At 40.2% G+C, this 13,735-nt stretch overlaps 1 protein-coding gene and 1 pseudogene across 14 annotated transcripts in view; one reads left to right on the forward strand and one right to left on the reverse strand.

Annotated features, from left to right (window-relative positions):
- The window catches only part of MAGI2 (membrane associated guanylate kinase, WW and PDZ domain containing 2), a 1,471,158-nt gene that overhangs the window by 1,351,465 nt on the left and 105,958 nt on the right, over positions 1–13,735 (forward strand). The window lies entirely within an intron of this gene.
- LOC133245997 (large ribosomal subunit protein uL23-like) lies at positions 4,329–4,861 on the reverse strand (annotated as a pseudogene).

The following is a 13,735-nucleotide window of genomic DNA, read 5'->3' on the forward strand; positions in this document are numbered from 1 at the left end:
TGACTGCCTGTTGGATGTCCAAGTCACTCATTTTCCATTTCAAACCAAGAAATTTTCCATTTCTTGACACAATGCCATCTTAGAGTCTCACTTCTTTGTGTAATGATCTGCCAAAGCAGTGACTATACCACTGGTCTTTAGGACACTGTCAGCAGTATTAGTTTCTTGCATGAACTAAAGGAGATTATTCAACCTATTAGGGTGACTTTGCCTTGTTCTTCTTGAGAGAAGAGTGATTGAGCCCAGAAAGGAAAGTTAAGGTCAAATGTAAAGAAGCAAAGAGAGGCAGTATTAATGACTACTGAAAAGTGGGTCATTTCCAGATATCATCTTCCTAGCTAAAGAGAGAACAAGCAAGGAAGACTGAGAGGTATACCTGATACCAGAGGGAATTGGGGAGCAAACTGCTGAGTTAGTGCTTGGAGTTAGCTATTCAGAGTGTGCTGGGTCCCGAGCAGAGGCTGGCGTGAAGGAAGCCAGAGCACAGTGCCTCAATCTGTCTTTCTGGAAATGGATATATACTTCAAGGATGTTATTGTTGTTCAGTCACCCAGTCATCTCCAACTCTTTGCAACTCCACGGACTGCAGCATGCCAGGCCTCCCCGTCCCTCACCATCTCCCAAGGTTTGCCCATGTTCATGTTCATTTATACCATGCAGCCATCTCATCCTCTGACACCATCTTCTCCTTCTGCCCCCAATCCTTCCAAGTATAAGGGACTTTTCCATTGAACTGGCTGTTCTCGTCAGTTGACCAGAATACTGGAGCTTCACCTTCAGCATCAGTTCTTCCAATGACTATTCAGGGTTTATTTCTGATGGGTTTGATCTCCTTGATGTCCAAGGGACTCTCAGGAGTCCTTTCCAGCACCACAGTTCAAAGGCATCAACTCTTTGGCACTCTGCCTTCTCTACGGTTCAGTTCTCACAGCCATCAGTGACCACAGGGAAGACCATAGCCTTGACTATATGGACTTTTGTCAGCAAAGTAGTGTCTCTTCAACACACTGTCTAGGTTTCTTACAGCTTTCCTGCCAAGAGGCAATCATCTTCTGATTTCATGGCTTCAGTCACCATCCGCACTGATTTTAGAGCCCAAGAAAAGGAAATCTGTCACTACTTCCACCTTTTCCATTTGCCATGAAGTCATGGAGCCAGATGCCATGATCTTAGTTTTTTTTTGTTTGTTTTTTTTTTCAATATTTAGTTTTAAGCCGGCTCTTTAGCTCTTCTTCTTCCCATCAAGAGGCTCTTTAGTTCCTCTTTACTTTCTGCCATTAAGGTAGTATCATCCTCATATCTGAGGTTGTTGATGTTTCTCCCACCTATCTTAATTCCAGCTTGTAACCCATCCAGCCTAAACTTTCTCAAGAAGTACTCACGTGTGAGTTGAATAAAGAGGGTGGCAGCACAACCCTGTTATATTCCATTCTCGATCCTAAACCAAGCAGTTGTTCCATAGGGTTCTAAATGTTGCTTCTTGACCTGCACAAAGTTTTCTCACAGTCAGGTAAGATGGTCTGGTATCCCCATCTCTTTAAGAGCTTTCTACAGTTTGTTATGATCCACACAGTCAAAGGCTTTAGTGTAGTCGACAAAACAGATACAGATGTTTTTCTGGAATTCCCTTGCTTTCTCTATGATCCAGCAAATGTTGGCAATTTGATCTCTGGTTCCTCTGCCTTTTCTAAACCTAGCTTGGACATCTGGAAGTTCTTGGTTCACGTAATGCTGAAGCCTAGCATGCAAGATTTTAAGTATGACCTTAAACTAGCATGGACATTGAGTGCAATTGTCCAACCATTTAAACATTCTTTGGTACTACCCTTCTTGGGAATTGGGATGAGGATTGACCTTTTCCAGTCCTGTGGCCACTGCTGGGTCTTCCAGATTTGCTGACATATTGAATGCAACACTTTGATAGCATCATCCTTTAGGGTTATGAATATCTATACTGGAATTTAATCATGTCCACTAGCTTTATTGACTGGAGTGCTTCCTAAGGCCCACTTGACTTCATACTCCAGAATGTCTGGCTCTGGGTGATTGACCACACCATCATGGTTACCCGGTTCATTAAGATATTTTTTTTGTACAGTTCTTCATGTGTTCTTTCCATCTCGTCCTGATCTCTTCTCTGTCTACTAGATCTCTACCACTTCTGTCCTTTATTGTGCTCATTTTTGGGCAAAATATTCCCTTGATATTTCTAATTTTCCTGAAGAGATCTCTGGTCTTTTCCCTTCTGTTGTTTTCCTCTATTTTTATGCACTGTTCATTGAAGAAGGCCTGTTTGTCTCTCCATGTGAATCTCTGGAACTCTGCATTTGTTGGAGGTACCTTTCCCTTTCTTCAAGGATCCTTATGTCAAATCCCAAATTATACATTCTCGTCTTTAATTTCACTGCCATTGTCACGATACAGACCCTCATTTGTTAGCCAGAAATGTCCCAGTAAACAGATAGGTCCCACTTGTCTCCCATTTCTCCTGCTCATTCTTTATACTACCACCCAAATTATATATTCCTAAATTGCAGGTATAATCAAATATCAGTTTAGTTCAGTCACTCAGTCGTGTCTGACTCTTTGCAACCCCATGAATCACAGCATGCCAGACATCCCTGTCCATCACCAACTCCCGGAGTTCACTCAAACTCGTGTCCATCAAGTCGGTGATGCCATGCAGCCATCTCATCTTCTGTCATCCCCTTCTCTTCCTGCCCCCAATCCCTCCCAGCATCAGAATTTTTTCCAGTGAGTCAACTCCTCGCATGAGGTGGCCAAAGTATTGGACTTTCAGCTTCAGCATCATTCCTTCCAAGAACACCCAGGACTGATCTCCTTTAGGAGGGACTGGTTGGATCTCCTTGCAGTCCAAGGGACTCTCAAGAGTCTTCTCAAACATCACAGTTCAAAAGCATCAATTCTTCAGTGCTCAGCTTTCTTCACAGTCCAACTCTCACATCCATACATGACCACTGGAAAAACCATAGCCTTGACTAGACGGACCTTTGTTGGCAAAGTAATGTCTCTGCTTTTCAATATGTTATCTAGGTTGGTCATAACTTTCCTTCCAAGGAGTAAGCGTCTTTTAATTTCATGGCTGCAATCTCCATCTGCAGTGATTTTGAAGCCCCCCAAAATAAAGTCTGACACTATTTCCACTGTTTCCCCTTCTATTTCCCATGAACTGATGGGACGAGATGCCATGATCTTCGTTTTCTGAATGTTGACTTTTAAGCCAACTTTTTCACTCTCCTCTTTCACTTTCATCAAGAGGCTTTTTAGTTCCTCTTCACTTTCTGCCATAAGAGTGGTGTCATCTGCATATCTGCGGTGATTGATATTTCTCCCAGCAATCTTGATTCCAGCTTGTGCTTCTTCCAGCCCAGCGTTTCTCATGATGTACTCTGCATAGAAGTTAAATAAGCAGGGTGACAATATGCAGCTTTCACATACTCCTTTTCCTATTTGGAACCAGTCTGTTGTTCCATGTCCAGTTCTAACTTTTGCTTCCTGACCTGCATATAGGTTTCTCAAGAGGCAGGTCAGGTGGTCTGGTATTCCCAACTCTTTCAGAATTTTCCACAGTTTATTGTGGTCCACATAGTCAAAGGCTTTGGCATAGTCAATAAAGCAGAAATAGATGTTTTTCTGGAACTCTCTACCTTTTTTGATGATCCAGCAGATGTTGGCAAGTTGATTTCTGGTTCCTCTGCCTTTTCTAAAACCAGTTTGAACATGTGGAAGTTCATGGTTCATGTATTGCTGAAGCCTGGCTTGGAGAATTTTGAGCATTACTTTCCTAGCTTGTGAGAGGAGTGCAATGTATGGTAGCTTGAGCATTGTTTGGCATTGCCTTTCTTTGGGATTGGAATGAAAACTGACCTTTTCCAGTCTTGTGGCCACTGCTGAGTTTTCCACATTTGCTGGCATATTGAGTGCAGCACTTTCACAGCATCATCTTTTAGGATTTGAAATAGCTCTACTGGAATTCCATCACCTCCACTAGCTTTGTTCAATATGATGCTTTCTAAGGCCCACTTGACTTCACATTCCAGGATGTCTGGTTCTAGGTGAGTGATCACACCATCACGATTATCTGGGTCATGAAGCTCTTTTTTGTACAGTTCTTCTGTGTATTCTTGCCACCTCTTCTTAATATCTTCTGCTTCTGTTAGGTCCATACCATTTCTGTCCTTTATCGAGCTCATCTTTGCAAGAAATGTTCCCTTGGTAGCTCCAATTTTCTTGAAGAGATCTCTAGTCTTTCGCATGCTGTTGTTTTCCTCTACTTCCTTTTTTTTTTTTTTTTTAATAGTGAAATCTTTTATATTTGGAATTAGCCAGCTGGACTCAGTTTAGATGATGCCAGTTTTGTTGGCAACATCCAAAGCATCATAGTCAGGAGCCAGTCGAACATATGCCTTCTTCTCTCCATCAAGCCTGATCAGAGTATTGACCTTAGCCACGTCAATGTCATAGAGCTTCTTCACAGCCTGTTTAATTTGGTGCTTGTTGGCCTTGACATCCACAATGAATACCAGTGTGTTGTTGTCTTCTATTTTCTTCATGGCTGACTCGGTGGTGAGGGGGAATTTGATGATGGCATAGTGGTCAAGTTTGTTTCTCTTAGGGGTGCTCTTCCGAGGATATTTGGGCTGCCTCCTGAGCTGCATTGTTTTGGGCCGCCGGAAGGTGGGCGACGTCCGGATCTTCTTTTTTTGTGGCTGTGGACACCTTTCAACACTGCTTTCTTGGCCTTCAAAGCCTTTGCTTTGGCTTCAGCTTTAGGAGGAGCAGGGGCTTCCTTCTTCGCCTTCGGCGCCATCTTCATGAAAAGCTCCTCTACTTCTTTGCATTAATCACTGAGGATGGCTTTCTTATCTCTCCTTGCTATTCTTTGGAACTCTGCATTCAGATGCTTATATCTTTCCTTTTCTCTTTTGCTTTTTGCTTCTCTTCTTTTCACAGCTATTTGTAAGGCCTCCTCAGGCAGCCATTTTGCTCTTTTGCATTTCTTTTCCATGGAGATGGACTTGATCCCTGTCTACTGTACAATGTCACGAACCTCCGTCCATAGTTCATCAGGCACTCTGTCTATCAGATCTAGTCCATTAAATCTATTTCTTACTTCCACTGTATAATCATAAGGGATTTGATTTAGGTCATACCTGAATGGTTTAGTGGTTTTCCCCACTTTCTTCAATTTAAGTCTGAATTTGGCAATAAGGAGTTCATGAGGTGAGCCACAGTCAGCTCCTGGTCTTGTTTTTGCTGACTGTATAGAGATTCTCCATCTTTGGCTGCAAAGAACATAATCAGTCTGATTTTGGTGTTGACCATCTGGTAATGTCCATGTGTAGAGTCTTCTCTTGTGTTGTTGGAAGAGGGTGTTTGTTATGACCAGTGCATTCTCTTGGCAAAACTCTATTAGTCTTTGCCCTGCTTCATTACGTATTCCAAGGCCAAATTTGCCTATTACTCCAGGTGTTTCTTGACTTTCTACTTTTGCATTCCAGTCCCCTATAATGAAAAGGACATCTTTTGGGGGTGTTAGTTCTAAAAGGTCTTGTAGGTCTTCATAGAACCGTTCAACTTCAGCTTCTTCAGTGTTACTGGTTGGGGCATAGACTTGGATTACCGTGATATTGAACGGTTTGCCTTGGAAATGAACAGAGATCATTCTGTCATTTTTGAGATTGCATCCAAGTACTGCATTTCAGACTCTTGTTGACCATGATGGCTACTCCATTTCTTCTAAGGGATTCCTGCCCACAGTAGTAGATATAATGGTCATCTGAGTTAAATTCACCCATTTCAGTCCATTTTAGTTCGCTGATTCCTAGAATGTTGACGTTCACTCTTGCCATCTCCTGGTTGACCACTTCCAATTTGCCTTGGTTCCTGACCTAACATTCCAGGTTCCTATGCAATATTGCTCTTTACAACATCAGACCTTGCTTCTATCACCAGTCACATCCACAGCTAGGTATTGTTCTTGCTTTGGCTCCATCCCTTCATTCTTTCTGTAGTTATTTCTCCACTGATCTCCAGTAGCATATTGGGCACCTACCGACCCAGGGAGTTCCCTTTTCAGTATCCTATCATTTCGCCTTTTCATACTGTTCATGGGATTCTCAAGGCAAGAATACTGAAGTGGTTTGCCATTCCCTTCTCCAGTGGACCACATTCTGTCAGATCTCTCCACCATGACCCTCCCGTCTTGGGTGGCCCCACATGGCATGGCTTAGTTTCATTGAGTTAGACAAGGCTGTGGTCCATCTGATCAGATTGGCTAGTTTTCTGTGATTATGGTTTCAGTGTGTCTGCCCTCTGATGCCCTCTTGCAACACCTACCATCTTACTTGGGTCTCTTACCTTGGACGTGGGTTATCTCTTCACAGCTGCTCCAGCAAAGCACAGCCGCTGCTCTTTACCTTGGATGAGGGGTATCTCTTCACAGCTGCCCCTCCTGACCTTGAACGTGGAGTAGCTCCTCTCGGCCCTCCTTTGCCCGCACAGCCTCTGCTCTCTGGAACTTCCAGATATCAGGGCACATGGTCAATGGCCAGCCAGTTTTGTTTTGGCTGCTGCTGCTGCTGCTGCTAAGTTGCTTCATTTTCACTTTTTTTGGCTACAGTAGCCTAATAGTGCACCTCCCAGGAGTACTGTAGGACTCCAGGGACAGGCTTCAGCAGTGTGGAACCGATCCCAGCCTGCATTCAGATAATCCAGCATGGATTATGAAGTCCCCTGACTTCAGGCATGGGGTAGCTCCTCTCAACCACCATCCCTCACCTCGTGAGTGTGGTAGCTCCTCTCGGCCGCTGCCCTGACCTTGTCTCCTCAAAAGTTTTCAACAACTCCCCTTTGCTTGCAGCATTAGATCTAAGAGTGTTAAGACGTTTTGTTTAGTTTTTTAAATTTTGTGTTTGGTGCCTCTCTCTCTTTCTCTCTCTTTGTCTCTTGGAAGGCCATTTTTTCCACTACAGTTTTCCATCTTAACATGCTACTCTATCCCCCTAGTTTATACTCCAGCCATTGCTAATTCTCTGACATGCTATGCCATTTCACACTTTCGTGTCTTCCTCATCTTTTCTTCCCAAGTGGAATTTCCTCTCTGTCTATTTCTGTCCTTCAAACCCCATGAATCTTTCAGGAGCCAGCTCATGAAGCCTTCACTAAGTCCTGCTTCTCATTCTCTCATTCAGATAAAGTACTCCCATCACACACTTTTGAATACATTTTTATTGTGAAATGTAGTAAAATAGAAAAGAAATTATAGAATATATATGTGCAGTTTAACAACAAAGATAAAATAAGAACCTGCAGACCAATATCTAGCTTAAGAAATAGAGCAGTGCTAATATACTTGAAGCCTTCTCTATCTCCTCTCCCTCCATGCCACCATCTGCCTCAGGTAACTTCTATTCTGAAATCTGTGTTTATCATTCCTCGCTTTTCTTTATAAGTTACCACATGTGGATATAGCCCTCAACAATATACTGTTCAGTTTCACATATTTTTGAACTTTATCAACATAGAATTATATGTTTTATGTTCTCTTGAAATTTTTAGCTCAACATTGTGAATGTCACCCATGTCAATGTGTATTAATGTAGTTTATTCCTTTTCACTACTGTGTGGTTTCCTATAATATGAGTATGAATTTATTTATTCATTTCCTATTGATGAGCATTGAGGTGGTTTCCAGTTTTTTAGTATCAGAGCCATCACTATTATCATCATTCATATAAAGGTCTCCTGGTACACATGTGCAAGGTTTTCTATCAGGAAAAACTCCTGCATCTATTCCTAGGAGTAGATTTGCAGAGTCCTGGGATCTGAGCAACTTCAGATTGACTAAATAACCCCAGAAAAATGTCCTAAGTCTTGGTACCACTATATTTACTTCTATATACTGCATATGATTCCCTGTTGCTTTATATCCTTGTCAAGATTTGATATAAAATCAATATTAAATTTTTGTTAGTATAGTAGATGTGACATGCTATATCATCATGGTTTTAATTTTCTTCCGGATTACTAATGAACATCTTTTTATGTGTCTGAGTTATTCATTTTCCTCTTCTGTGATATGTGTGTTGATATATCTTGCCCATATTTCTATTGTTATTGTTGTTTTGTCCTTATTGATTTTTATACATGATGGATATTGCATTTCTGTTGTGTATATGCATTGCACATATCTTTTCCCAGTTTGTGGCATCTCCCTCTCCTTTATGGCCCATTGTGATGAAATCAGATTCTTAAATTTGGTATAATCAAATATATCAATATTCTGAATTATTTGCATTTTGGTTATTTAAGACATCCTTTCCTATCTCACAGTCATAGTTTTTTCTAGGAATTTTAAAGTTGGACCCTTCACATTTAAATTCAAAACCCCTTAGGAATTCATTTTTGTATATATCATGAGGTAGAGATTCATCCTGAAAGATGTTTAACCACAACACTTAGTTCAGTTCAGTGTATAGTTAAATTTAGTATGTTAGATTGTAAACACCTGGGGGTGTCACATTGTATCATAATCATCTCTCTGTCCTCCACGGTCTTAGTACAACTCTTTCTACCTAGTGGCTACTCAGGATGGCCAGAATATCATAGCCATTGGATGCCTTCCAGTGCATCTGTCCTTACACTGTGCTTCTGATAACAAACACTAGGAAGAAGACCCTATAGCAGGAGCATAATGGCTTTTTCTCCATCGTATCAGACACCTCCCCTTCTCCATCCCATCCACTGAAGATGTTCTTATAAGCTGCTCCCTTATTCTGTTCCACATGTGCACAGCCAGAGATTGGAACTTCCAGATATCAGGGCACATGGTCAGTGGCCAGCCAGTTTTATTTTGGCTACAGCAGCTTAATAGTGCACCTCCCAGGAGTACTGTAGGACTCCAGGGACAGGCCTCAGCAGTGTGGAACCTATCCCAGCCTGCATTCAGATAATCCAGCATGGCTCAGGCATCACAAATCATGGAGAAGTATCTGTTGTGTTTTGAGGTGCCAGTTTCCTTAACCACAGGCTGGCAGCAAAATGGAAATCCCAATGGATTTGCTTTGCTTTTCAACCACCAGAGTGGTTAACATGGAACTAAATACAAGTGTGAAGTTCTTTTCTGAATCATACAAGCATGAAAGGGAAATACTTCAATTCCCAGCCTCTATCCATGTGTGATTTTTCCATGCTTTCATTTCTGAGCAGTTGAGCATATATTTATTCAGTATTTGTCAGAATAAGCATTTCTAGAACATGCAAAGAAACACTCGGCAACACTGTGAGTGGCAGAGTAGTGTGAGGGAGAGAGCTTGGGTTTGGGCAGATCCCAGCTCAGTCACTTATTAACTGAGTACCTCAACTGCCTCATCACAAAATTGGAGATCAAGACATACCTACCTTGCAGAGTTTTTATAATAATTAAACAAAGTAATTATATAAGTGTGCAACCCTGCCTGTTGTGTTCTCAGTAATGAATAAACTATTTAAGGATGATGACAATGAAAATGAGAGGGAGGAGGAGGAATGATGATTAATTGTGATGAAATGACCCAATGTCTGCTCTTTGGAAATGCATACTTTATGACAACTACATGGATCAATAACTCAGAAAGAAAGCTGACTGTGCTAAGAGCTGTAATTATAACCATATTTTCCAAGCCAAAAACTGAAGTGTGGTTTGACAAATAAATGGATCCAAGAGCATATTAGAATCTAGTATTAGAAATCAGGATTGTTTCAGAATATCTGAGACTAGCAGTCCCTAAAGCTGTAATAGAAGCGCTGATCATTTGCCATAAGGAAGTTTTGTCTTAGATAGAGTTCCTCGGGAAGATGATATTTGAGTGGGGTTCCGATGTCCTTTCAACAGGTGGCTATGAGGAAAGAGGAGGAATTCCAGATAGCAGAGAAAGTGTCATGAAACAGGCTGGATGACATGGCCATATTCCCCAGATGCCTTTTTATCATATAGAAAATATTGTAGATAATCCTCAGGACTCCAGAGAGTCCTTTGGGGTAAGAAAGGAAGCTGGGAAAATAGGCAGGGGTAAAGTGAGCAGGAACCTGAGTACCACCTCACACCTGCATCTCTGTTCCATCAAAGCAGCTTTGTTTTTCTTAATTTTTTTTAAATGTTACTGGGGTATAGTTGATTTATAATGTTATGTTAATTTCAGGTATACAGCAAATTGATTCAGTTATACATATACATATAGTAATTATTTTTCAGATTCTTTACCCATGTAAGTTATTGCTGAGTATTGAGTAGAATTGACTGTGCTATATAGTAGGTCCTTGTTGATTATCTATTTTATATATAGTAGTGTATGTGTGTGTTAATCCTAAAACTCCTGATTTATCCCTCCCTGCCATTTCCCCTTTTGTAACCACAGTTTGTTTTCACAGTCTGTGAGGCTGTTTCTCACAAATAAATAAGTAAATATGTTTATTTGTATCATTTTTAATTAGATTCCACATGTGAGTGATACCATATTTTTTTCTGGGTCTGACTTCACTCCGTATGATAATGTTTAGGTCCATCCATGTCACTGCAAATAGTGTTATTTTGTTCTTTCTTACAGCTGCGTAATATTTCATTGTATATACGTACCACACTTTCTTTATCCATTCCTCTGTCAGTGGACATTCAGGTTGCTTCCAAGTCTTGGCAGTTGTGAATAGTGCTGTGGTAAAACACTGAGGTGCATGTGTCTTTTTGAATTATGGTTTTGTCCAAATATACGTCGAGGAGTGGGATTGTTGGATCACATGATAGTTCTATTTTTAGTTTTTTAGGGAACTCCCACACCATTCTCCATAGTGGCTGTACTAATGTACACCCCCACCAATAGTGTAGTGGGGCTCTCTTTTCTCCACACCATTTCCAGAATGTATTATTTGTTGATTTTTTGTTGGTGGTGCCCATTCAGAATAGTATGAGGCGATACCTCCTTTAGTTTTGATTTACATTTCTCTTATAATTAGTGATATTGAGCACTTTTCATGTGCAAAGCAGCTTTGCTTTTTTGTATGCCTTTCTGAAGTAAAATTTCATTTGTAAAAGACTTTCCATTGCTTATTGAAAAGAGGGGGAACCATATTATTGGTAGTACGGTTAGCCTTTGCCTTGTTTTCTGTAACTAGTCAGTGTGGTATTTTTGGTGATTCTTTGATGTCTTTTTCTCTAGTTACTTGTATTGCAAAATTGTCTGAGTCCTACTTGGGACAGAGGTCGACAGTATCATGGATATTATTGAGGTATAGGAGCTTTTTTGAAGAGAGGGAGTGCAAGAAGGATGTACAGCAAGTATAACCCAGCCCTGAATGCAGAGCTTTGTGATTCAGATTGTGGCTTAGACTCTTTTTGTGGGGAAAAGAAGTCTTTCTGAATGTCAGCTAGGAGTTGAGATAGTGACCTTGAACAGTAGATACCCCAAGAGGAGTGCTGGTGGGAAATGTACACAATGCAACGTGGCAGCCTCCCAGCCTCCCCCAGAGGGATGCACTGAGTAGGCAGGCTCCTCTGGGATAGGTATGTCTCATGTCTAAACTTCTTAAATTTCTGAAGGTAAGTTGAGAAGCCTCTGGAGGAAGAAAAGCAACTCATATGTGGAACTACATATGTCATATGTGGAACTACACAGAATGTCATCATCTAAGAATGTTGTCATTTCTAAGAAGAGCTTAGGAATCAGTGAATCCCAGAGTTTTAAGCTCTTGGCTATTTGTATCCCCACTCATTTGTGCTGGCCCTTTTTCAAAACTAGCCACACTGTTATCACTGGCACATCAAAGTGCCCTGGAATGGAATGAATCCATGTAAATGTTCCATTTAGCTCTTAGATATCAAGCGGCAATAAAACTCAATTTGGAAAAGGTAAACTAGAAAATAGAAATAAATTGCAAATGCCCAAGAGAACATGGCCACAGTTAGACAAATGAGACCAAAAAAAATATTATAGCTTTCTGTGCTAACAAAAATAGTGCTTCTTGATGCAGCAAGGAGGCTTATGGAATAAGAGTTTAGAGAAGCTCATACTTTATAGACCATATTAGATGACATAAATGCTCTATTAGAGACAAAACCCTACCTTTTTAATGGCATGTCATTGCTTTCAGAAATTATTGAGGATATCTAATTTGGAAAGGGGCAGAATGGCTTTAAAAAGTTCCCTAGGTAATTCTGATGCCTACCCCTGAGTAAAACCCACTTTTAAATAGGCTGGAATAGCAATTGAGCATTAAATGGATCACTATTGTAAAATATACAATGTAAGTAAAAAAAAAAGTTAATCCTTTATAACTCAGTTGTTTCCTAACTATTTCACTAAGAAAATTACAAGGTTAAAATAATTCCACTTTTATTTATATGATTTAAGTCTTTCCAAAAATACTTTTAATTTTTTAAAGACCTCTTAAACAGCTGTGGATTAACTTCTAGCAAACCTTTGTTTGCAAATCACAATTAAAATGTTTGAGTTAGCAATTTGTTCCTAATGTATCTCATACTTCACACATGAGGTGAAAAGATGAAGTGTAGGTATTGCTCTCAAACCTGAAACTCTGATAATCATTCATTGTGTATAACCTAAAGATGTTAGGAATCATTTGTATTTGAAAATGAGGGTAAATGTAAGATTCTAAAAACATCCAGTCTCACAAGATTTCAAGATTCATGTCTATGGCTATAGGAATCAAAACAATGGGGATGTTGGCACTGACGAGGCCAAGTTAACTAGAGGACGCCGTGAAAAGCTTAGAAAAGCAGCAGTGGAGGGGCGGAGACTCATACTTGAATGAGGCAGTATTGCAAACAGGAGGTGAAGGACAGATTCTCAACCAGAACCAGGACAAATGTATACTCATGCCGATACAAATAAGTCTACTTCACACCACACACCAAAGTCAACTCCTGGTGGATTAAAGATTAAGTGTGAAAAGCAAATGCCAAAAACTTTAAAAGAAAGTGTAGGAAAATCTTTGTATTTTATCTGGCTTGAAAAGGGTTTTTTAAACAAATCACAAAAAGCCTACACCCCCATCAAGGAACATTACCGATAAATGTGATTCCATTAAAATTGTAAGCATCTCTCTGACAGAACACCATGAAACAAGTGAAAAGACAAGCCTCACATTAAGGGAATGTATCTGAAATACATGAAAGTGACAAAAGTCTGCTCTCCTGAATAAATAACAAAGAGCTCTTACGATTAATAACAAAAGGTAATGCAATGCAAAATTGGACAAAGTACATGATGAGTAATTTATGAAAGAAGAAATCAAAATGGCTAATAGACATCTGCAAAGATGTTCAACATCAGGAAAAAGCAAATTAAACAGTAAGAGCACTTTATCTCCATCAGATTGGCAAATGTTGAAAAGTCTGGCAGTTCCACACACTGGCAAGGATGTGGGGAACTGGGAACTCTCATTCACTACTAATGTTAAAGTTAATTTTTGCTGCCACTTTGCAGAGCAATTTGGCAACAACAAAGACATTTGAAGATGCTCAGATATGCTATATATCAGCACTCCACTGATCTATGCATGTAACCTGTTCTTCCTCATATACACCAGGAAACCTTTACAACAATGTTTACTGCAGCATAGTTTTTAATTGCAAATATTGGGAGTTGTCGGACAAATTCTAATATGCATCTGTAGAACAGCAACAACAAAATGAACTAAAGAATGTTTATATAATGGAGCA

Source organism: Bos javanicus, chromosome 4, assembly GCF_032452875.1.
Source record: "Bos javanicus breed banteng chromosome 4, ARS-OSU_banteng_1.0, whole genome shotgun sequence".
NCBI classification, from domain to species: domain Eukaryota; kingdom Metazoa; phylum Chordata; class Mammalia; order Artiodactyla; family Bovidae; genus Bos; species Bos javanicus.